Source organism: Neofelis nebulosa, chromosome 7 (genome assembly GCF_028018385.1).
Source record: "Neofelis nebulosa isolate mNeoNeb1 chromosome 7, mNeoNeb1.pri, whole genome shotgun sequence".
NCBI lineage: Eukaryota > Metazoa > Chordata > Mammalia > Carnivora > Felidae > Neofelis > Neofelis nebulosa.
This window is the reverse complement of record NC_080788.1, coordinates 6607393-6629904: the sequence shown is the minus strand read 5'-3', so window position 1 is coordinate 6629904 and position 22512 is coordinate 6607393. Positions and strand designations below refer to the sequence as shown.

At 47.6% G+C, this 22512-nt stretch overlaps 1 long non-coding RNA gene across 4 annotated transcripts in view; it reads left to right on the top strand.

Annotated features, from left to right (window-relative positions):
• LOC131516037 (uncharacterized) overlaps positions 1 to 22512 on the top strand; it is a 58301-nt gene that overhangs the window by 7383 nt on the left and 28406 nt on the right. For 2 of the 4 annotated variants that reach the window (XR_009263821.1, XR_009263819.1), the window contains exons 1-6: positions 140 to 458; positions 2128 to 2293; positions 3400 to 3507; positions 8871 to 8951; positions 11712 to 11821; positions 16262 to 16728. This is a non-coding gene — a long non-coding RNA (uncharacterized LOC131516037). Of the gene's footprint in view, positions 1 to 139; positions 459 to 2122; positions 2294 to 3399; positions 3508 to 8870; positions 8952 to 11711; positions 11822 to 16261; positions 16729 to 22512 lie in introns of those variants that run through there. The other 2 variants (XR_009263820.1, XR_009263822.1) reach the window with 2 other exon arrangements.

Sequence of the window (22512 nt, the reverse complement as noted above, 5' to 3'; positions counted from 1 at the left end):
ACAGCTGACCCGGGTGCCGCCCGCGCGCTCGCCCAACCGGCAAGGGGAGCCACGGGCTCGGGGCTCGCCTGCCCCCGGGAGCCCCCGCAGCTCCCCGCGTCGGGACCGGGGCACAGCGGCAGGGGGCGGGGGCGGGGGCGGGGGTGGTGGGCAGGGGCCCAGGAGCCCCGACCTCTGCGCATCCCATCGGTACCGCGCAGCGTGCCTTTCCCCTTTTGGTCCTGGGACCAGAGACAGAAAAAGCCGGATTATCTGCCTCCCCCGCCCCCAAGAGAAACAAGACAGGAATTCCTAGATAGTGATCGTGATCACCGCCATCACCACCGTCCCTTTTTTTTTTCTGGTCACGAAAGTCATGTAGGGTCCATGAAAAACCAGGAAAGTCTAAGAACTGGCCTACACCACAGAAGCCTGGAGAGCCGTGACAACTCAGTGCTGAGCGTGTGGTACCACGCATAGTATCCTGGAACAGAGAGAGGACGTTAATGGAAAAAATGGGGAAATCCTCAGAGAGTCTGAAGTTTAGTTGATAGCACTGGGCCCATGTGGGTTTCGTGGTTGTGACGGATGTACTCTGGGTAGTTAAGACGTTGGAAGGGGAAACTGCGTTCCTGGTATAGGGGAACTCTGTACTATCTTTGCAGCTTTTCTGTAAATCTAAAATTATTCCTGAAAAAAAAGGGGGGGGGGCATGGGGCGCCTGGGTGGCTCTGTTGGTTAAGAGTCAGACTTTGGCTTCAGGTCACGATCTCAAAGTTTGTGCATTCGAGCCCCACGTTGGGCTCTGTGCTGACAGCTCAGATTCTGTGTCTCCCTCTCTCTCTGCTCCTCCTCTGCTCGCGCTCTGTCTCTCTCTCAAAAATAGATAAACTTAAAACAATTTTGTAATAAAAAAAGGAAAAAAGGGTATTAAGAAAAAATATGTAAAAGATGATCAGAACAGTTAAGTTTTTCACACGTTCGTTAAGCTTGATCGGGAATGGTCTGTTGGTCAATGTGTGTGATCTTGACATGAGTAAACCATAGACTTTAAGTCAAACCTATGCTTAGTCCATATTTTGTCAAAATAAATGTGACTTTCTAATTTTTCTTTAAAAAGGTAACACAAGTATACATAGAGATTTTAGAAAATACGGAAAGCACATGGGGCGCCTGGGTGGCTCAGTCGGTTGAGCGTCTGACTTCAGCTCAGGTCACGATCTCATGGCTCGTGAGTTGGAGCCCTGCATCGGGCTCTGTGCTGATGGCTCAGAGCCTGGAGCCTGCTTCAGATTCTGTGTCTCCCTCTCTCTTCACCCCTCACCCACTCACGCTTTGCCTCTGTCTCTCAAAAATAAATAAATATTAACAAAATTCAAAAAAAAGTACAGAAAACACAAAGAAAAAAACAAGAAAACTACCTGTAATTCCTCCACTAGAGGCAGCACCAATATGAGAGAAAGAGGGAGAGATTCATACTGTAATATTGACATATAGCTGCTTTATTCACTTAATATTTTGTAAACATCTTCTCATATCCTTGTTCTTTGACATCTTTTTTTTTCAACGTTTATTTATTTTTGAAAGAGAGAGAGAGAGCATAAGCAGGAGAGGGGCAGAGAGAGAGGGAGATACAGAATCTGAAGTAGGCTCCAGGCTCTGAGCTGTCAGCACGGAGCCTGACGTGGGACTCGAACTCACGAACGGTGAGATCATGACCTGATTCGAAGGTGGATGCTCAACCGACTGAGCCACCTAGGCGCCCCTGAACCCTTTAGATGTGCTCTAATTCTCAATGGAACCCTTGCAAGGTAGATAACGGAGCTCCATCCTACAGATGAAACTGAGTTGAGATTCAAACTCGGGGCTGTCCTATGTCACCACTCCATGCTGCTTGCCTCCTCTGGGCAGGGCAGAAGGAGGATTTGGTTGCAGATACGTGCACCCACTGCTGCAGAGAAAGACATCTAAGTGCACAGCAAAGGAAGACTGGAGGGCAGGAGGCAAGGGCTGGGGAAGTTTGGAGATGAAGTCAGTAGGGGCACAAGTTTCCTCTGGAGTCACCCATTTTCTGGGGCGGGGGGCCATGAGCTCCTGTAAGCCAGGGATATGTCTTACGTACAACCCTTTTCCCTTCCCACAGCGCAGTGGGGATGCAGAGGAAGAAGGATGAAGGAAGGGGAGAAGAATATTCTTTGAGTACCAACTGTGTTCCAGGCACTGTTCTAGGTGCTGGGAGGTCAGTCGTCGTCCACATGGAAATTGCTGGGGGGAGGGGCTGCCTGACAAAAGCAAACCAATAGAGAAGTACACGGTGTGTGTGAGGGTGACGGGTGCCGTGCAGGAAAAGAAAATGGAGAGTGGGAGAGAGAGGGCTGGGAGCGTGATGTAAACAAAGTGGCCTGGGAAGGTCACATTGGGGGAGGGAGGGGGAGAGAGAAGGGACAGAGAGAGGACGGGAAAGGGGGAGAAAGGGAAGGAGGGAGGAAGGAAAATAGAGAAAGAAAGAAAGGATTCTTCCACAGGCTCTAGTCCCACCTTGCCCCTGACCTGTAGGCATGACCCCTCAGCAGCATTTTGATGCGGCCGCACTTTCCAGAGCATCTGCCCCCTTGGTCTTGGTGGTGGACCGAGCTCTCAGTTTCCCCCGAATGGCCAGGAGTTTTATTGCTGGTGCCCCTGGCCCGGGGGGGGTGGGGGTGGGGGTGGGGGTGGGGAATGGCTCTCAGAAACCTAGAAAAAAAAAAAATCTCCTCCCAGAACATTTTCTCTCCAGCTACCAAGATAAGGCCAGGCCAGCAGGCTGCCCCACCTCGGATGAGGCTGGTTCTCTGCAGAGTGTCTATGCTCCCTGGGTGATGGGGGCGTTGCAGCATCAACGGGGCGGAAAGACAGCAGCTCTCTCCTCCGGGTCCCTTTCCACTTCCTCCTATCCTCAGTCTCCACTTCATTCATTCATTCACTGATCTTTCTTCCTAGCACTGGCCTCACATTATCTGTTCCTAAGCCAGAATGTCAATCCCCAGGGGCAAGGGCCCCTAGAAGACAGCCTGGCTCAAGACGGTTGCTCATTAATGATTTTTTGAATGGGTGAATGAATGAATGAGCTTAATTTATTCAGCAATCAAGCATGTACAGAACACCTACTGAATACACAGCTCAGCCTCAGGCCCAAATAGCCTCACGAAGACACCCCCTAGTTTGTACTATGCGAGAGGAGGCACAAGGTGACTTGTCCCGGTAGTCAAAGCAGAATCAAGGACATTCCCGTGTAGCTGAGGAGAGCCTGGTGGGCACTGCTGTGATCAGGGTGGGCTTCATGGAATAGGCAGACCGGTCTAGGATTTGCAGTGTGCACAGGAGGTAGACCTTTCCTTCTCTGACCTCTGGCTTTTCTTCTCTCGCCTGCCCCCCATCCAGATGATTCCAGGCCACATCCCCATCCTGACCTGGTACTTCCTGTGACCACCAACAGGCTGGAATTCTGGGCTCATCCCGAGACCAGGGTTCAAGAAACTGGCTGCTCAGGTCTGTCGGGCCAGAAAGGGGTTTGCCAGAGAAGCTAGCCACTTCCTCCTAAAATGTGGGTGACCTGACCAGTGGGGATGACAGATGGGGATGACAAATTGGGATGGTTCCCTCCCCAGCTGGAGAGGCAGGGCGTAGCAGCTACATGGGCTGGCAGGGCTGGAGGCGGGGTGGGTGGTGGTGGTGTGGTTTGGGGCAGAGGTGATTCAGATTGTCCTGTTTGGGGTCAGGGTGTCCCTGTTCCAGGCACGGTGGCCTCTGCTGTCCCTGCACAGGAGAGGGAGCTATACAGAGACAGTCACTGTCATTGCCCTTCCCTGTGCCCATCCCTCTGGGCAGATGGTCACAGCACCTTTGGCAGCTTTGGCCTTGGTCCCACGTCCAGCCTGAGGTTGCGGCAAGGGCACCAGTAGCCCAGGACTCACGAGTTCTTGGGGCCGGTCCCAGTCCCACAGATTCACTGGTGCACACGGCCCATCCGGGCCTTGTTGGCTCCGTCTGCAAATGGGTGCCTCCGTGCCTGTCCTGCTCTCCGCTTCCACCTGCTGTCATGCTCACAGCACAGCACCCGGATGCTTAGCCCCTCAGCCCAGAAGTTCAAAGGGGCCGGGTCCTGAGAGCTGCCAGCTGGGTGTACTTGGGCAAGCGGCTTCACCACTCTGTGACTCCATTCTCCCACCCACACAGTGGTGTGCCAGCAGCCTCCCAGGGTGGTTAGGTCTGAATGACTCTAAGGCTTTCCACACGATGCTTTTCACACAGTGTGGCAGGTGCTCTCCGATGCCATGGGAAATGAATGAGAAAGTCCCTTGCGAGTCGTAGGGTCATAAATATAACCAGGGGTGGCTTCTTGGATGGCGGATGATGGCATTGTTCTTTGGTGCTCTTTGAAAAGCCTGCCCCCCTCCCGCCCCCCCCCCCCGGCCCCCGAGAGCGAGCGCCATGCCCTCCCCAGAATCACGGGGCTGGGAGCACGGTTTGGAGCCCCGGGAAGCAGTTCTGGCCACTCATCCTCTTTCTTCGTTCCCTTAGAGCCGCAGACTGTACCACCGCCCCATGCCCATGGGGAGGTCTCCGGTGTGGCCAGCCTGCCGGGAAGGGACAGGATGCAGGCCTTTCTGCAAAGTTCTCTCCTCTGTGACCTCTTGTGGGATCGAAAGTAAGGCCACCAATAGTGGGAAACTAGACATCTCACTCACTCGGCCTGGAGGGCTGCTCCGACAAGGACACAGCATGTCGTCCGTGCTCCGCCTGCTAAAAACACTTACCGTCAATTTAATCACGCAGAAACAGCAGACAGACCCAAATCGAGGGACGTCCTGCAAGACGACTGGCCTGGCTTCTTCTTCTTTTTTTTTTTTTTTTTTTTTTTAATATTTGTTTATTTGTGAGAGAGAATCAGAGCATGAGCAGGGAGGGGGAGCAGAGAGAGAGGGAGACACAGAATCCGGGAGCAGGCTCCAGGCTGTGAGCTGTGAGCACAGAGCCCGATGCGGGGCTTGAACCCACGAACCGTGAGATCTTGACCTGAGCTGTAGTGTGCGCGTATGTGTACAGAGAGAGGGGGCCAAAGTGGTGGATCCAGGTGAAGGGTACATGCGTGTGCATCGTACTAATTCTTGTAACTTTTCTGTAGGCTTGCAAATTTGTAAACAAGAAGTTTGGAGGAAAGCCCTGCGGGGCTGTCATTGGAAGTCTCCAGTGTGCCTCCCCAAGGCCTGGGGCGCAAGCCCGGAGTCATAGGCTCAAGGGGAGTCTCCCACACACCCTCTGCCTGATTACAGTTCACACTCCGCATGCCCCACGGGGCCCTCTGTGTTCCCTACGGTCTAGAGGCCAGCACATATGTATTCAGCACCCACCCCCTGCCAGCACCCACTCCCTCCCTCCGTAGACGAGGCGCGGACACCTGAAGACGGGGTCCCCGTGTTTCCAGTGCACACGGTTCATGGGAGTCAGCTCGCATCACTGCAGAGTCTGTTGTGGCTACAGGACCCAAAGACTCACAGCCAGATTGCAGGGGTCCAGGGCAAGGCGGAAGCAGACATTGTCACGGCAGCAGCTCTGTGAACTGGGAGCTCTGGGTGTTACAGTGTCACTTCCTCACAGTGGCTGACCACGCGGGAGGGATGTTCTGCTCGTGTGTTTGTCTTCCACAAGGTGAGAAGTCTGGTTCCAACCGCTTGCCTACCGTCACACGGCTAAAGAATGGCACATCCGGAAAAGGAGGCGACGTGATGTCAGCCGTGAAGGGCTTTAACAAGCTGGTTTAGCGGAGCAGGGAGGTGGTTGGAGGAACAGCCTCAGGAGAGGGATGGAAGGATGAAGGTGTGGACGGCCTTGGCACGGGTGACATTTGGAGCCTCTCGGTGGTGGAGGCTGTCCTGTGCCTTGCAGGATATTGAGCAACATCCGAGCATCCTTTAAAAAAAATTTTTTTTTTAATGTTTATTTCTGAGAGAGAGAGAGAGAGTGAGCAAGGGAGGGGCAGAGAGAGAGAGAGGGAGACACAGAATCTGAAGCAGGCTCCAGGCTCCGAGCTGTCAGCACAGAGCCCGACGTGGGGCTTGAACTCACGTACTGCAAGATCATGACTTGAGCGGAAGTCAGACGCTTAACCGACTGAGCCACCCAGGCTTTTTTTTTTTTTTTTTTAAAGCATCTAAGCATCCTTGATGCCGGTGCTGATAGCACCCTCCGCTTCTAGTTGAAACAACTGGAGATGTCTCCAGATGTTGCCAGACAATGGGGCGGAGCACCTACGCGCTGAAAAGGCAGCTCTTGGCCCAGCCCTGCTCCTGGCCGGAGCGCCGTGCCCCTGCTCTGGAGGTGAGCATGTGGCTAAGTCCTTCGTGAGCTCTGTACTACCTCTGCAGGTTCCTCCTGCGGAACAGGGCTGGGGGTGGGAGGGCTGGACTTGGCTTCTGTCCTCCCGCTGCCCTTGCCTCCGCAGCTGCGCTGGCTGCTCTCTGTGGGGAGTCCAGTGCGTGGCAGCCCCACCGGGACAGACAAGACAGACGGAGATAGGCCGAGCCCTGTTCATCACCCTCGGCCCCCTGGGGGAGGTCTCCCAGGCCGGCGCCCCAGGGGCCCCAACGTGCAATGTGCTTTGAGGAGTGTCAGTGGCCTCAGGGTTCCTGGCCAGGCCTGGCCTTGCAGACAGACGAAGGGAGAGATCTTGCACGGGGTCGACCCCTCTGTCCCCACGGGGGCGTCTGGAGTTCTCTGTGCGGCCTAAATGGAGGTACTGCTCTCCAGACAATTTTAAATAGTCCCTGAGTCGTTGGACAGCCAGGCCTCTGGGAATTTGCCACTGGCACTAAAGTGCGGCCAGAATGCAGTGGTGTGGCCAAACCGGAGTGCTGACCTGGACCCCGGGCTTCCCCCAAACCAGCCGCTGAAACGTCAACACTCTTCTAATGGGGACCTTCCAGAACCTCCTCTCCACTCCCACCACCTCCTCCAACCCCCCCCCCCCACCCTTTGCTGCTACCCTGATGGTTAGATATTTTGACCACCTCCTCTTTGCTCACTTTATCATCCAACACACATTTATTGCAAACCTATCATGAGCCAGGTCCTATGCTGGGTGCTGCTCTCAATGTTTTCCTGAGCCCCCAGGGGAGAGAGACATTCGCATGCCTTAATATAGTATGGCAGGTGTAAAGACAGAGGCCTGTAGAGAAAAGACAGAGGCCTATAGGGAGCCTCCTGGGGGCACCATTGGAGGTAGGAAGTGTCTGTGGTGGAGTCTCAGAGGAGTTATACATACTGGGTCTTGAAGGATGAATGGAGGTTCATAGAAAGACAAGGGAAGGGAATTCTAGGAAAAGGGACCAGCATGTGCAAAAGCACAGAGGTCATCCATAGGACGTGGAGAGAAAATATTAGAACTTGTATATATATTCCTTTTTAGTCTCATACTTCTATTTTATAGACATTTAATGGTGGGCCTAACATATTAACATATATTTATGGCTTATTTTTAATACACGTATTCTGAGGTGTACATCCCCACATTTTTTACTGATGCATAATCCAAATTGTTGCCAAGCCTGGTTTAGGACGGGTTGCATTTGGACATGTAAATGTCCAAGAGGCAATATCTGGTCTTGGAGCTAGACATGGGTGTGGGTCAGGGAGATAGCCTTGGGTGCTGGGTGGGGAGGAAGAGGAAAAGGTTTAGATTGAGTGGAACAGAGTGGGGTGGAGGAGGAAACCAGTGGTTCTCAGCCTGTCTGCTCTTTGAATCACCTAAGGAGCTTTTAAAAAGTGCTCACTCCCAACTCCTTTGATTTTATTGGCCTGGAGTGAAGCCCAGGCATCATCCTCTTTCAAATTCCCCAAGTAATTCCAATTGTAACCAGGAGTTGAGAACCACTGCCCTATAGATCAGGTTTCTTCAAACTTTCGTGCTTGTGCACCCCCTAAAAGGATTCTGGAAAACGACATACTCTCATATTTTTAAATTGACATCTAAATTTTTGGTCACAATCTTTTTTTTTTTTAATTTTTTTTAACGTTTTATTTATTTTTGAGACAGGGAGAGACACAGCATGAACAGGGGAGGGTCAGAGAGGGGGAGACACAGAATCTGAAACAGGCTCCAGGCTCTGAGCTGTCAGCACAGAGCATGACGCGGGGCTCGAACTCACAGACTGCGAGATCATGACCCGAGCTGAAGTCGGCCGCTTAACCGACTGAGCCACCCAGGCGCCCCTGGTCACAATCTTTTTAAGTTTATTTTTGTTTATTTTGGGAGAGACAGAGACAGCACGAGGTGGGGAGGGGCAGAGAGAGAGAGGGAGGCAGAGAATCCCAAGCAGGCTCTACACTGTCAGTGCAGAGCCCGATGCGGGGCTCCAACTCACAAAACTCTGAGATCGTGACCTGAGCTGAAACTAAGAATTGGATGCTTAACCGACCGAGCCACCCAGGCGCCCCCTAAGCATAATTTTAATAGCTGCAAAAATATCGTTTCCTGCATGTTGTATATATTTTCTTCAGAACCTCAGAGTTACAAATGTGGTTGATTTCATTTATGGGAAAGTTCTGCCATATAAGCGAATTGGCAAAGCCAGAATTCATTGTCAAACCAGTCAACCCAGTTAGACTATCTGTCCAAGGAAAATCGGATACAGTTTTCACTTCAAACAGATGTATTAATGCATAGGCTGGTGACAACCATCTCACTTCCATATTCTAATTCTAAGCTAAGTAGATGCCTCATCACCTAGAATTTGTCCCTTCGATGGAATAAGATGCTTCCCCTTTAATATTTACGGCTGATGTTCAGTGTGCTTTTTCGAAGGGGTCTCTCCCTCAGGAGCACACACGTTCTAATTGCCCCTTTGTTTATTTAGGTCCCCAGTGGTTTGCACACATCTAGATGATGCACCATGGTCAGACTGGGGTGGAGTGAAAAGTGAACCCTACTTGGAAAGGTAAGTGAGAGGACAACGGAAAACTGGCTTGATGTTTGATGACAGAGCCAAATACATTCATTAAATAAAATGAAAATAAAATAAAATAAAATAATAAAATAAAGTAAATTTTTTTAACGTTTATTTATTTTTGAGACAGAGACAGAGCATGAACGGGGGAGGGTCAGAGGGAGAGGGAGACACAGAATCCGAAGCAGGCTCCAGGCCCTGAGCTGTGGGCACGGAGCCCGACGCGGGGCTCCAACTCACGGACCGCGAGATCATGACCTGAGCCGAAGTTGGACGCCCAACCGACTGAGCCACCCAGGCGCCCCACCAATAGATTCATTTTATTTTATTTTATTTTATTTTTTAATTTTTTTTTCAACGTTTTTTATTTATTTTTGGGACAGAGAGAGACAGAGCATGAACGGGGGAGGGGCAGAGAGAGAGGGAGACACAGAATCGGAAACAGGCTCCAGGCTCCGAGCCATCAGCCCAGAGCCTGACGCGGGGCTCGAACTCACGGACCGCGAGATCGTGACCTGGCTGAAGTCGGACGCTTAACCGACTGCGCCACCCAGGCGCCCCAATAGATTCATTTTAGAAAGGAGGACCTAGGGGCACCTGGGTGGCTAAGTCAGTTAAGCGTCTGACTTCGGCTCAGGTCACGATCTCATGGTTTGTGGGTTTGAGCCCCGCATCGGGGTCTGTGCTGATAGCTCGGAGCCTGGAGCCTGCTTTGGATTCTGTATCTCCCTCTCTCTCTGCCTTTCCTCCACTCGTGCTCTGTCTCTCTCTGTCTCTCAAAAAAAAAAATAAATAAACATTAAAAAAAGTTTAAAAAATAAAATAAAATAAAGAAAGGAGGACCTAGGGAGGTTGAGGATGTAGAAAGTGGTATCTTTAAAATTGTTCATGGTAGATCCATACGTATATGGTATAGAATTGCTTCTGCAATTCTGTGGGGAACACAAAGTTTTTATGCCTACTCCGAAGGGGAAAAAAAGTGAGCTCTGATCCCTTCCTCATGCCATAAACATTAGTTCAAGATGGACCACAGACCTAAATGTGAAAACTAAACCAATAAAGCTTCTGGAAGTAAACACAGGAGGGAATCTTCACAAACAGGCAAAGATCTTTTGAGCAGGACATAAAAAGCACTTTTTTAATTGGTAAATTGGACTTCATTAAAATAAAAACCTGTTTATCAAAAAATGGCATTAAGAGAGTAAAAGGGCAAGAGAAGACTTTCACAATATATACATTAGACAAAGGACTTGTGTCCTTAATATGTAAAGATCTCTTTCAAATCAGTAACAAAAGGAAAACCAAACAAACAAAAATGTGGGCAACAGTCTTGAAAAAGAGGCTATTTAAAGGGCTTGTAAGCATATGACAGGGCTCTCAACACAATTAGTCTTCAGGGAAACGCAAAATAAAACCTCAATGAGATTCTATAATACTCATCAGAATGACTCAAATTGAAGCAATCAGCAATAAGAAAAGCTGTCAAGGATGTGGAGCATCGGAGTGCTCATGCCTTGCCCGAGGGGAGAGTAAATCAGTCAAAAGAAAACATACCCCTACTCTTTGTCTCGAAATTCCACTCCTAGGCATATATCCAAAGTGAGGGGGTAGCTGCAGTTCAGTCAGTGTGTGGCCAATAAGGGAGTATGTTGTTGCAGAGAATTTAGGACAGTAATGAAAATGACTAAAAGTCAGTCTGTTTTAGGGGATCCTGGCGGGCTCAGTCAGTAGACCATGGGACTCTTGATCTCAGGATCATGAGTTTGAACTCCACGTTGGGGGTGGAGTTTACTTAAAAAAAAAAAAAAAAGTCAATCTGCTTTTTATTATCTGTGCACCAGGACCAGCAATGCCAAAAGATGATAAAATGTGCCCCCCCACATCTTTTTTGGTCTAAGTTCTAAACAATTGCTATAATTACCATTATTTGTTTGTTTATTTTTGAGAGAGAGAGAGAGAGAGAGAGAGAAACCACACGTGGGGGAGGGGCGGAGAGAGAGGGAAAGAGAGAGAATCTCAAGCAGGCTCCACGCTGTCAGCGTGGAGCCCAATGTGGGGCTCAAACCCACAAAACCATGAGATCATGACCTGAGCTGAAGTTGAATGCTTCACTGATGGTACCACTGAGTTTTAAAAATGGTCTCAAATTAACATATTTACAGTATGTAAATGAATGCTTTCGTAAGCATTGCATTCTTTATGGAAGTTAATTTAGAGGATGTCTGGTTATGCACTTGGCCCCCCAAGACACATGGGCTTTGTGCATTTATGTATTTATTTAATGACACTTTTTCTTTTGATTGTGGTCAAATATATGCAATCTACAATTTGCCATTGAAAACCAAAACTGTGTTTGAATGTACAATTCAGCGACATTAATTACATTCACACTGTTGTGCAACCATCAATCACCATCCTCCACCTCCAGATCTTTTCATCTTCCCAAACGGAAGCTCTACCCATGAAACACTAACCCCCCACCTCCCCTTCCCCTGTCCCTTGGTAACCTCTCATATACTGTCTGTCTCTATGACCTTGTCGACTCGAGGTACCTGGTATAAAAGGAATCCTACAGGATTGGTCCTCTTGTGTCTGGTTGATTTCACTTGGTACCAAGTTTTCCAGGTTCCTCCATGTTGTCACATGGATGATGACTTTATTCCTTTTTATGGCTGAGTCATATTCCATTGCACCTGCATTCATTTTGAGGATAATTTTCCTAAAGGTTTGGAACCATTCAATCCTTCTCAGATTACAGTTCCTGTCTCCAGTCCCCATGGTATGACAGACTTCTGCACTTGACTGTGTATTTGAAAGAAGGGTAGCAGCATGATTTTAAAGACAAAGAAGCAGAACCTAAGGTACTTTAGTTCTTTCATTTTATGAGATTACTGGCATTTTTGTGTTTAAAATTGAGAACAGTAAAACAGAGTATAAACTGATAAAAGTTTTGGTCTTCTTTTTAAAAAGTTAACACACTTTTGGGGCGCCTGGGTGGCGCAGTCGGTTAAGCGTCCGACTTCAGCCAGGTCACGATCTCGCGGTCCGTGGGTTCGAGCCCCGCGTCAGGCTCTGGGCTGACGGCTCAGAGCCTGGAGCCTGTTTCCGATTCTGTGTCTCCCTCTCTCTCTGCCCCTCCCCCGTTCATGCTATGTCTCTCTCTGTCCCAAAAATAAATAAAAAACGTTGAAAAAAAAAATTAAAGGGGCGCCTGGGTGGCGCAGTCGGTTAAAGCGTCCGACTTCAGCCAGGTCACGATCTCGCGGTCCGTGAGTTCGAGCCCCGCATCAGGCTCTGGGCTGATGGCTCGGAGCCTGGAGCCTGTTTCCGATTCTGTGTCTCCCTCTCTCTCTGCCCCTCCCCCGTTCATGCTCTGTCTCTCTCTGTCCCAAAAATAAATAAAAAACGTTGAAAAAAAAATTAAAAAAAAAAAAAAAATTAAAAAAAAAAAAAAAAAAGTTAACACACTTTAGGAAAGAGCCGAAATGTCCATCGATGGATGAATGGGTAAAGAAGACGTGGTATATATACATACATATATATGTATATATCATATATATGTATATATATATGTATACGTATATATGTATATATATATATGTATATATATATATATGTATGTATATGTATATATATATATAATGGAATATTACTCAAAAAGAATGAAATCTTGCCATTTGCAACAGCGTGGATGGAACCAGAGCATATTATGCTAAGCAAAATTAGTCAAGAGAGAGACAAATATCACATGACTTTCCTCATATGTGGAACTTAAGATACAAAACAGGTGAACATAAGGGAAGGGAAGCAAAACTAATATAACAACTGGGGCAAAACACAAGAGACTCTGGAATACAGAGAACAAACTGAGGGTTTCTGGAGGGGCTGTGGGTGGTGGGACAGGCTAAATGGGCAAGGGGCATTGAGGAGGGCATTGAGGAAGGGGTGGATGAGTCAATGATTTCTAGTCCAGAAATCATTACTGCACTGTATGCTAACTAACTTGGATGTACATTTTAAAAATAATCATAATAAAAAATAAATAATTAAAAAGTTAACATACTTTAAAAGTATTAATCCTTTTTTGGGTATGGTAATATTTTCTTTTCATTTTTTTGCCAGTGTGATTACATGTACATGAAGTACAATAAAATAAAATATCACTGTCTCCTTTCTTGCCATTATTATTAGTATTATTAATTTCATTATTATTGCTGAAAACAATTTTGCTGTATCGAGGGCTGGGAGCATTACAGAGGATCTATTCCATGGGGCACCTGAGTGGCTCAGTTGGTTGAGCATCTGACTCTTGATTTCAGCTCAGGTCATGATCCCTGGGTTGTGGGATCGAGCCCCACATCGGGCTGTGTGCTGAGCATGAAGTCTGCTTAAGATTCTCTCTCTCTCTCTGTCTCTCTCTCTCTCTCTCTCCCTGTCTATCTCTTCCTCTGCCCCCTCCCCTATTCCCACTTGCTCTCTTCCTAAAAAAAAAAAAATTCATTCCAAGTGTCAGATACTCTAGGTTCACCACTGGATATACTCCAGAGAAATGAGCGTAAATGTCCACCAAAGACAAGAATGTTCAGAGCAACTTTATTCACAAAAATGTCAAACTGTAGATAACTCAAATGCCCATCACTCAGGGAATAGATAAACAAGTTGCGGATTATTCACACAATGGAATGCTGTGCAGAAATAAAAACTCAGTAATTACTGACACATGCAGTCAATCTGGATGGCTCTCACAAACAAATGAAAGAAGTCAGGAGCCGGAGTACGTGCTCTACGACTCCATTTACATACATTTTGAAGACAGGGAAAGATTTTTTAAGGTTTTATCTAAATTCCTGTTAGCACACAAGTGCGAGTGATTCAACAGTTCCCGTACATCACCCCATGCTCATCGCGACAAGTGCCCTCTGTAGTCCCCATCCCGTTTCCCCCATCCCCCACCCCCTCCCCTCACGTAACCAGCAGTTTGTTCTCTATAGTTAAGAATCTGTTTCTTCGTTTGCCTTTCTCTCTCTTTTGTTCCCCTTTGCTCATTTGTTTTGTTCCTTAAATTCCACATATGAGTGAAATCACATGGTATATGTCTTTCTCTGACTGACTTATTTTGCCTAGCATAACACTCTAGCTCCACCCATGTTGTTGGCAAATGGCAAGATTTCATTCTTTTTATGGCTGAATAAAAAAAATATATATAATATTCCACATTATACACACACACACACGCACACATATATCATATCTTCTTTATCCATTCATCTATTGATGGATATTTGGGCTGCTTCCAGAATTTGGCTATTGTAAATAATGCGCGCGCGCGCGCACACACACACACACACACACACACACACACAGGCGTGCATATATCCCTTCGAATTAGTATTTTTGTAGATACCCAGTAGGGTGATTGCTGGATCATAGGGTAGTTCTATTTTTAACGTTTTGAGGAACCTCCATACTGTTTTCCAGAGTGGCTGCACCAGTTTGCATTCCCACCAACAGTGCACGAGGGTTCCCCTTTCTCCACATCCACGCCAACACCTGTTGTTTGTGGTGTTGTTGATTTTAGCTATTCTGACAGGTGTGAGGTGACCTCTCAGTGTGGTTTTGATTTGCATTTCCCTGATGATGAGTGATGTTGAGCATCTTTTCGTGTGTCTGTTGGTCATCCACATGTCTTCTTTGGAGAAATGTCTGTTCATGTCTTCTGCCCATTTTTTTTTTTTTAAAGTTTATCTTTGAGAGAGTGTGTGTGCATGAGTAGGCAGGGAAGGGGGAGAGAGAGAGGGAGACAGAGAACCTCAAGCGTGCCCATTTTTTAATTGAATTATTCATTTTTGGGGTGTTGAGTTTTGTAAGTTCTTTATGTATTTTGGATATTAATCCTTGATCAGGTATGTCATTTGCAAATATCTTCTCCCATTCTGTAGGTTGCCTTTTAGTTTTGTCGATTGTTTCCTCTGCTGTGTAAAGACAGGCAAATTTCATTGATGGTGAAAAAATTCAGGGGAATGGTTATGTTGGCAAGGGGGAGGCAGTTATGGATTGGGGGTGGTGAGTACTCGGATGTATATAATTCTAAAAAGTTATCAGGCCTTTACATTTAGGATTAATATATTTCACTGTACATAAATTATTCCTCAGTACAGAAGAAAAAAAATGTAAGCTCCAAAGGGCAGAGATTTTTGTCTGGCTCAACTCTATCCTCAGAGATTAGAGCAGGGCCGGCATATGGCAGCACACAGGAAGTATTGAATGAATGAATGAACTTGAGATTGCTCTTAGCACACCATCATGTAAGTCTCACAAGGTGATGTTTATGGATCTGTCTCTCTAGTTGGTTTCTGGCCTTGGGGATCTGGGACCTGGTGGAGGGGCCATGAGCAGTGAGGCTGGTCTGTGCCTGGGGTTGGGGCAGTTTGAAGACCTGGGTACATTCCTCTACCCCCAACTCCCTTTAGGGGAGATTAAGGTGGGCTGGTCTCTGGAGCTGCAGAGCATTCAGGATGCACTCAAGGACTTTGAGATGGGCCATCAGTGATAATAGAATAAAGGAAGGAGAGAAATAAAGGCCCTAAAGTCTTTCATGTTCCCCAACCTTAGATCATACTGTAGACACTGCTTCAGCCCAGGGTCCCTCTGTCTGGCTCGCTCGGGTGGGAGGTCTGCCCCGGGCAACTCTCCCAGATGTTTTTGCATCCTTCTCCATGGTGGATGCTCCCTTCTGATTGCCTCCAGCAGCTTCCCTGCCTCTCTCTCTCTCTCTCTCTCTCTCTCTCTCTCCTTTTTTGAGTAGAATTTATTACAATCTTATTTATTTTTTTTAATGTTTTGTTAATTTTTTGAGAGAGAGTACAAGCACAGGAGGGGCAGAGAGAGAGGGAGACACAACCTGAAGCAGGCTCCAGGCTCCGAGCCGTCAGCACAGAGCCCGATGCGGGGCTCAGACTCACAAGCCACAAGATCATGGCCTGAGCCGAAGCCAGACGCTTAACCGACTGAGCCACCCAGGTGCCCTTGCAATTTTATTTCTTATCACACAACCGTGCGTATTTATTTGTTCTCCTTTCTTTAAACAGTTCAATGGGTCTCTTTCCTCTCTCTTGCTCCAAACCTCTTATCCCGATCTCCAGCTCCCATGTCTGGAGTCACTTTCAAAGGTGACTCATCCTGAAACCAACCTCCCCTATACCTGTGTTCCCATGAAACACCTTTCAAAACCAAGAGAAACATGGGGAGGGCAGTGGCTTTATCCACAAGGGCTAATAACCCCCGATTGGGTCTTTTAACAGCTTATAATCCAAACATGGCAGGTGGATTGGCGTGCCCAGGAGGGGCCCTTGGCAGAAGTGAGAGCAGTGAGAAAGATCTCTGAACACCTTCCTGCTCCCTCCCATCTCGGCTTAATGTGGCTCCAGGAGCTGAGCAGTGACAGAGACATACCTAATCACACCTGTCCAGCACATGAAGAGCTGTTTGCCAACAGAGCGAGAAGACAAGATTTTAATCTTCATTTTTTAAATCCTTGGGGATAAAGCAAATGACCCTGGATTAAAAGCAGCAGGAAGGATCTGGGCTCCAAATCAGAGAAGAATTGCCAAACCGGCAGTGAGAACGCGGAACCCGGGCATGACCCGGCAGGAGCCGTGGGACAAGCCCCTACTGGGAAGTCCTGAGCACAAAGGCAATTCCTGAGTCAGCTGGATTTATGGGCCGAGCCTAACCCTGGAGGGATGGCCTACCATGGTTGCCGGGCCAGGTGAGATATATTGCCAGGGAGTCGGTGACACGAAGCGTCTAGGGAGTCTGTCCCCACCAAGGAGGGCTTCTGGGCAGGGCTGGTCCTGTGGAGGCCGGTTAGGAAACTGAAGCAACAACAGATTTGCCCAGGAGGGTTGACTCTTGTCCATTTTCTTTCCTGACCAGCTCCTCTGAATCTGTCAGGATTCAGCACAGGTGTTACCCGCTCCAGACAGCTCTCCCTCAGGGCTCTGAGCACAAGGCACCCTGGACCCAGCTGTTTCCCTCTCCAGACCGCAGATCCCTTGAGGGGCAACAGTGGGTGATTCATCATCATGTCTCTCTTGCCTGACAGGGGCTCAGAGATGTGGAGGGAAAGAGGAAGGAATGGAGGGAAAGACAATGGGAGGAGGGAGAGAGGAAGGAAGAGAGAGGTGGGGAAGTAGGAGTGAGAAGGAAGGATGGAGGGGGTAGTGGAAGAAGGAGAAAGGAAGGGAAGAGGGTAGGAGGCAGGGACTTCTGTGCCCAGAACTTACACAGGTACCCAAAGCTCACCCCTGCTCCGTAGACAGTGGTTCGTCCATAGCAACAATCCCCCAGGCTTCCCGGCAGCTGGGACCGGGGCTGCTCCGAGGTCCCTCCCTGCACCCCCAGGCCCAGCCCAGGGAGAGGGGCCCCCCAAGCCGGTGGTTGCTGAGCGTCAGAGCTGGGGCTTGCCATGGCACAGGTTACAATGGGGTTTATGGGTGAGGGCGGCCCAGCTCTGGGGGCCGAGGGGAGAGTTCAGTGGTGGTGATTGCTATTAGATGTAGTTCTTGTTCGTTTAAAAAAAAAAATTGTTTTTAATGTTTATTTATTTTTGAGAGAAAGAGCACGATTCAGGGAAGGGCAGAGAGAGAGGGAGACACAGAATCTGAAGCAGGCTCCAGGCTCTGCTCTGTCAGCACGGAGCCCGACATGGGGCTCGAACTCACGAACCGCGAGATCACAATCTGAGCAGAACTCGGATGCTTTACTGACTGAGCCACGCAGGCGCCCCAAGCCCTTGTTCATTTCTACTTGATTCACGTAATTTCCGCGCTGTATTCTTACAGGGAAATGTGCTTTCACTTAATTTAATGTTTTCATAAAGTGACAATAGCAGTCTTGTTCTTTCTGAATATAAAGGAAAGAAAGCGCATTATGGCAAATAGAAACAAAGGAAAGAATACAAACATGACCTGAAATCCCAGAGATAACCGTTGTCAACATTTCGTTGCACATCATTCTAGAATGTATATGTATGTGTGTGTGTGTGTGTGTGTGTGTGTGTTAACATGTTTCAATATAGAAAATATTTTTGGAAACAAACAAAACTGGAATCACACTGTACGTAATGTTTTGTAACCTGCTCTTTTCCGCTCAGTAATGCCTTATGAACACTCTTCCCTACCAGCAAATGCAGTTTCGCATCATTTTGATGGCTGCCGGTATTTTAAGTGAATGAAGGTACCATAATTCACTTATTTTACCTCTTTGAACATTTAGGATCCCCCCCCCCCAGTTTTTTACTGTTAAAAAACAACTTTGGGGGGGCACCTGGGTGGCTCAGTCAGTTGAGCGGCCGACTTCGGCTCAGGTCATGATCTCGCGGTCCGTGAGTTCGAGCCCCGCGTCAGGCTCGGTGCTGACAGCTCAGAGCCTGGAGCCTGTTTCAGATTCTGTGTCTCCCTCTCTCTGCCCCTCCCCCATTCATGCTCTGTCTCTCTCTGTGTCAAAAATAAATAAACGTTAAAAAAAAAATTAAAAAAAAAAACAACTTTGGGGAAGGTGCAACAGCCCTCACAGTGTCATTTTTAATTGCTGATGCTAGAACTTCCAGCACTATATTAAACAGCAGCGGTGAGAGTGGGCATCCCTGTCGTGTTCCTGATCTCAGGGAAAAAGCTCTCAGTTTTTCCCCGTTGAGGATGATGTTAGCTGTGGGCTTTTCATAAATGGCTTTTATGATCTTTAAGTATGTTCCTTCTATCCCGACTTTCTCCAGGGTTTTTATTAAGAAAGGGTGCTGGATTTTGTCAAAGGCCTTTTCTGCATCGATTGACAGGATCATGTGGTTCTTCTCCTTTTTTTTGTTAATGTGATGTATCACGTTGATCGATTTGCGAATGTTGAACCAGCCCTGCATCCCAGGAATGAATCCCACTTGATCATGGTGAATAATTCTTTTTATATGCTGTTGAATTCGATTTGCTAGTATCTTATTGAGAATTTTTGCATCCATATTCATCAGGGATATTGGCCTGTAGTTCTCTTTTTTTACTGGGTCTCTGTCTGGTTTAGGAATCAAAGTAATACTGGCTTCATAGAATGAGTCTGGAAGTTTTCCTTCCCTTTCTATTTCTTGGAATAGCTTGAGAAGGATAGGTATTATCTCTGCTTTAAACGTCTGGTAGAACTCCCCTGGGAAGCCATCTGGTCCTGGACTCTTATTTGTTGGGAGATTTTTGATAACCGATTCAATTTCTTCGCTGGTTATGGGTCTGTTCAAGCTTTCTATTTCCTCCTGATTGAGTTTTGGAAGAGTGTGGGTGTTTAGGAATTTGTCCATTTCTTCCAGGTTGTCCAATTTGTTGGCATGTAATTTTTCATAGTATTCCCTGATAATTGTTTGTATCTCTGAGGGATTGGTTGTAATATTTCCATTTTCATTCATGATTTTATCTATTTGGGTCATCTCCCTTTTCTTTTTGAGAAGCCTGGCTAGAGGTTTGTCAATTTTGTTTATTTTTTCAAAAAACCAACTCTTGGTTTCGTTGATCTGCTCTACAGTTTTTTTAGATTCTATATTGTTTATTTCTGCTCTGATCTTTATGATTTCTCTTCTTCTGCTGGGTTTAGGCTGCCTTTGCTGTTTTGCTTCTATTTCCTTTAGGTGTGCTGTTAGATTTTGTATTTGGGATTTTTCTTGTTTCTTGAGATAGGCCTGGATTGCAATGTATTTTCCTCTCAGGACTGCCTTCGCTGCGTCCCAAAGCGTTTGGATTGTTGTATTTTCATTTTCGTTTGTTTCCATATATTTTTTAATTTCTTCTCTAATTGCCTGGTTGACCCACTCATTCGTTAGTAGGGTGTTCTTTAACCTCCACGCTTTTGGAGGTTTTCCAGACTTTTTCCTGTGGTTGATTTCAAGCTTCATAGCATTGTGGTCTGAAAGTATGCATGGTATAATTTCAATTCCTGTAAACTTATGAAGGGCTGTTTTGTGACCCAGTATATGATCTATCTTGGAGAATGTTCCATGTGCACTCGAGAAGAAAGTATATTCTGTTGCTTTGGGATGCAGAGTTCTAAATATATCTGTCAAGTCCATCTGATCCAATGTATCATTCAGGGCCCTTGTTTCTTTATTGACTGTGTGTCTAGATGATCTATCCATTTCTGTAAGTGGGGTGTTAAAGTCCCCTGCAATGACCACATTCTTATCAATAAGGTTGCTTATGTTTATGAGTAACTGTTTTATATATCTGGGGGCTCCAGTATTTGGCGCATAGACATTTATAATTGTTAGCTCTTCCTGATGGATAGACCCTGTAATTATTATATAATGCCCTTCTTCATCTCTTGTTACAGCCTTTAATTTAAAGTCTAGTTTGTCTGATATAAGTATGGCTACTCCAGCTTTCTTTTGGCTTCCAGTAGCATGATAAATAGTTCTCCATCCCCTCACTCTCAATCTAAAGGTGTCCTCAGATCTCAAATGAGTCTCTTGTAGACAGCAAATAGATGGGTCTTGTTTTTTTATCCATTCTGATACCCTATGTCTTTTGGTTGGCGCATTTAATCCATTTACATTCAGTGTTATTATAGAAAGATACGGGTTTAGAGTCATTGTGATGTCTGTATGTTTTATGCTTGTAGTGATGTCTCTGGTACTTTGTCTCACAGGATCCCCCTTAGGATCTCTTGTAGGGCTGGTTTCGTGGTGACAAATTCCTTCAGTTTTTGTTTGTTTGGGAAGAACTTTATCTCTCCTTCTATTCTAAATGACAGACTTGCTGGATAAAGGATTCTCGGCTGCATATTTTTTCTGTTTAGCACACTGAAGATATCGTGCCAAGCCTTTCTGGCCTGCCAAGTTTCAAAGGAGAGATCAGTCACGAGTCTTATAGGTCTCCCTTTATATGTGAGGGCACGTTTATCCCTTGCTGCTTTCAGAATTTTCTCTTTATCCTTGTATTTTGCCAGTTTCACTATGATATGTCGTGCAGAAGATCGATTCAAGTTACGTCTGAAGGGAGTTCTCTGTGCCTCTTGGATTTCAATGCCTTTTTCCTTCCCCAGTTCAGGGAAGTTCTCAGCTATAATTTCTTCAAGTACCCCTTCAGCACCTTTCCCTCTCTCTTCCTCCTCTGGGATACCAATTATGCGTATATTATTTCTTTTTAGTGTATCACTTAGTTCTCTAATTTTCCCCTCATACTCCTGGATTTTTTTATCTCTCTTTCTTTCAGCTTCCTCCTTCTCCATAACTTTATCTTCTAGTTCACCTATTCTCTCCTCTGCCTCTTCAATCCGAGCCGTCGTGGTTTCCATTTTGTTTTGCATTTCGTTTAAAGCGTTTTTCAGCTCCTCGTGACTGTTCCTTAGTCCCTTGATCTCTGTCGCAAGAGATTCTCTGCTGTCCTGTATACTGTTTTCAAGCCCAGCGATTAATTTTATGACTATTATTCTAAATTCACTTTCTGTTATATTATTTAAATCCTTTTTGATCAGTTCATTAGCTGTTGTTATTTCCTGGAGATTCTTCTGAGGGGAATTCTTCCGTTTGGTCATTTTGGATAGTCCCTGGAGCGGTGAGGACCTGCAGGGCACTTCCCCCGTGCTGTGGTGTATAACTGGAGTTGGTGGGCGGGGCCGCAGTCCGACCTGATGTCTGCCCCCAGCCCACCGCTGGGGCCACAGTCAGACTGGTGTGTGCCTTCTCTTCCCCTCTCCTAGGGGCGGGATTCACTGTGGGGTGGTGTGGCCCGTCTGGTCTACTTGCACACTGCCAGGCTTGTGGTGCTGGGGAGCTGGCGTATTAGCTGGGGTGGGTAGGCAAGGTGCACGGGGGCGGGAGGGGCAGGCTTAGCTCGCTTCTCCTTAGGTGATCCACTTCAGGAGGGGCCCCGTGGCAGCGGGAGGGAGTCAGATCCGCTGCCGGAGGTTTGGCTCCGCAGAAGCACAGAGTTGGGTGTTTGCGCGGAGCGAGCAAGTTCCCTGGCAGGAACTGGTTCTCTTTGGGATTTTGGCTGGGGGATGGGCGGGGGAGATGGCGCTGGCGAGCGCCTTTGTTCCCCGCCAAGCTGAGCTCTGCCGTCCGTCCGGGGGCTCAGCAGCTCTCCCTCCCTTTGTCCTCCAGCCTTCCCGCTTTCTGAGCAGAGCTGTTAACTTCTGACCTCCCAGACGCTAAGTCGCGCTTGCTGTCGGAACACAGTCCGTCCGGCCCCTCCGCTTTTGCCAGCCAGACTCGGGGGCTCTGCTTGGCCGGCGAGCCGCCCCTCCGCCCCGGCTCCCTCCCGCCAGTCCGTGGAGCGCGCACCGCCTCGCCTCCCTTCCTACCCTCTTCCGTGGGCCTCTCGTCTGCGCTTGGCTCCGGAGACTCCGTTCTGCTAATCCTCTGGCGGTTTTCTGGGTTCTTTAGGCAGGTGTAGGTGGAATCTAAGTGATCAGCAGGACGCGCGGTGAGCCCAGCGTCCTCCTACGCCGCCATCTTCCGGAACCGACCACAGTGTCATTTTTAAAACACACAGACACTGGGTGGCTCAGTCTGTTGGGTGTC